Consider the following 2,500-nt stretch of genomic DNA (forward strand, 5'->3'; position numbering starts at 1 on the left):
AGAGGGGTATTAGATTAACCAGTACACATAGCATGTTGGTGTGGGACAGTGGGACCTCACTATTCTAGCCTCAAAGTTCAAGAAACAGATTCTAGAATGACATCCACAAAACTTTAATGGTATCAGGAGGGTGTTTCAAACAAGGAGAGATGCTTTTCAAGTTTCTTTCTTAGATCTTGACATTTGAGGGATGCCACTAGAAGAGTAGCTCAGACCAAATACCTGCCAACGTTACATAAATCAGTACACAGAACACATACATATCATAGGTCGTAGCAGCTGACAACATGACTATTACATTTTATATCTCACAGGAATATTTCTTATCAACTTAAGATTTTACTCACACAGCTGCCACATGACAGATCTTGTTTTGATATGAGACAATAGTATACATATTTGTCATTACAATAGCAACACCTCACAACACAAAGAAGATACAAAAATAAATAAATCTTATTATTATTAGATTCTTACCCCAGTTTAATGTGCTCTAGGTAACAAAGTAATGCCAAGTGAATAAATCGGTTTACGTCTTTACGATCCGCATTCGGGTTCAGTGTTGCACTTTGGGGAAAGTCTAGATTATTATTTGACAAACATTGTTGATCTTTTTCGAATAATGAAATTCTATTTTATTTTAATATTGTCATCAGACGTATGTGCAGGGTTTTTATAATTATGCAGCGTTTTTATAATTTATAATTCATGACATTTCATTTTATAATTCATGACAAAATGAAATAATACATTTTCGAGACGTTCACTACAACGTAATATCGTTAATGAACTTTTACATGTAGTGATGCAGTACTGTGCCGTTTTGGAATCAGTTTTGTTAAAAAAGTTTTTGTTGTTTTAGTGCTTGTTATTGAGGATATAATTTTCCAGCAGAGCATTATTAAATGATGTATCCTAGTCTCCTTTGATGTTAGGAATAAAATGGAGGCCCTCGACATGTCCTATTAAATACTTGTCTTCTTAATTGAGTTTATTCCGGCCCTCTGGGAGGTGTGCAGATTGTTATATTACAATATAATCTTCAGTTCGAATGTTGCTTCAACTGTCACATCCATATACTATTACCTCATTTAATATTTTAAACTTCAACCTTAGCAGAAAGAATCCAANAACATGTTGCATTAACTCAGTATATCAACGCTGTTTTTATATTCATAAATTGTTATTATTTAAATTATAAAGCTGACAATGATAAAAATGAAGGAAGTTATTTAAACTCCTGAAATTTAGTTTTTCGGAATAAGAAATATAGAAATGAATGTTATTCTATTGAGCTCGCAGCCTAAAATAAGAAAAAGCCAATTTATTTCAATGTGCCTATCGCTACTCACGTGGTTTAGAATTGTTTTGAAAAGGCCGTAGAGGTAGTCAGCGTCGATGGCAAAATCACATTGTTCCTGAGGAGGTTTCTTCTGCTGGGGATCAGGAGGCCGCCAGCCTCCCTCTCTGATTCCAGGTATGCTGGAGATGGGGATGCTCTTCACTCCTGGCAGTAAAACTTATGTTAGCGCTGGGAACCTGGGACTTCATTGATGAAAGTTTCGCAGTTAGGAGGAATTTTCTCTCAGACCCAAGCATACGCAGGAGTCAGCGTACAAAAAACGTCATCCTAAAGACTTGGGGTGAGCCCGGGCACTACGCTGACAAGGCCTAGCACTTCCTATAAAATTAATAAATGTAACTCAAGAACAATTAAGCTTTTACATAATGCGGCATTGGCTTTACAGTGTCACAGGCAGGTTGGTACTCTCTTTCACAAAAGCATTTCAGGCCGTTGTGCACACACCGGATTTCGCTTTGTTTCTGTTCGATGAGCTTTTTTTTCTATGATCTGAAAGAATAAAAAAGATAAGAAAAAAACAGCAAATGAAACAGAAATGGTACAGCCGCTTGACTAAAATGCATTTATAATAATAATGAAAAAATATCAAGTTGAAATGCAAGACGACATTTCAACTTACAATAATAAGATGACATGATACAAAATTTTTCTCTCAGGTTAATGCAGAACAGTATTCATCATGTCCTACTCATCTCTTGGCCTGCCATGGATCTCTCACTCTGGCGGCCGGCATTTTTCCTCTTGCTTAATAGCGCAAACGATGGGACAATTTGGACAAATAGTCTTTGTGGTCTCTTCACTGGATCTTTTGTTCGTAAGGACTTTTTTCGCAATCCACCTTTGTCATCTCACTTTAGAATTTTAAAATTAACCCTTTCCCTCAAAAAAGTAACTCAAGCTTAGTGTATGTTTAAGAAAATATTTTCAATCAAGATTTGATTGTTTGTTAATTTGCTTGTGGAGCTGGTGTGAGATTTATAGGTACTAAGCAAGTTGTTAGGGATAGCCTTTCAATGTAATAATTTCATAGTTAGGCTACGGGTTTTGTCATTTTGCTTTTTGAGTGAACTATTACGTCACCTCGTGTAGATCCGTCATGTAACTTGTCATTGCTAGGTGATCCACCACAGAGGTTAG

General features: G+C 36.0%; 1 long non-coding RNA gene across 1 annotated transcript; it reads right to left on the reverse strand.

The window, feature by feature from the left end:
- Positions 1–148: 148 nt before the first annotated feature.
- LOC125178879 lies at positions 149–524 on the reverse strand. The gene is made up of 2 exons (XR_007157053.1): positions 478–524; positions 149–222 (listed from the first exon to the last, which is right to left on the reverse strand). It is a non-coding gene; the product is annotated as an uncharacterized LOC125178879 (long non-coding RNA).
- Positions 525–2,500: the final 1,976 nt, after the last annotated feature.

This window comes from Hyalella azteca, unplaced genomic scaffold (assembly GCF_000764305.2).
Source record: "Hyalella azteca isolate HAZT.00-mixed unplaced genomic scaffold, Hazt_2.0.2 contig13441, whole genome shotgun sequence".
Taxonomy (NCBI): domain Eukaryota; kingdom Metazoa; phylum Arthropoda; class Malacostraca; order Amphipoda; family Hyalellidae; genus Hyalella; species Hyalella azteca.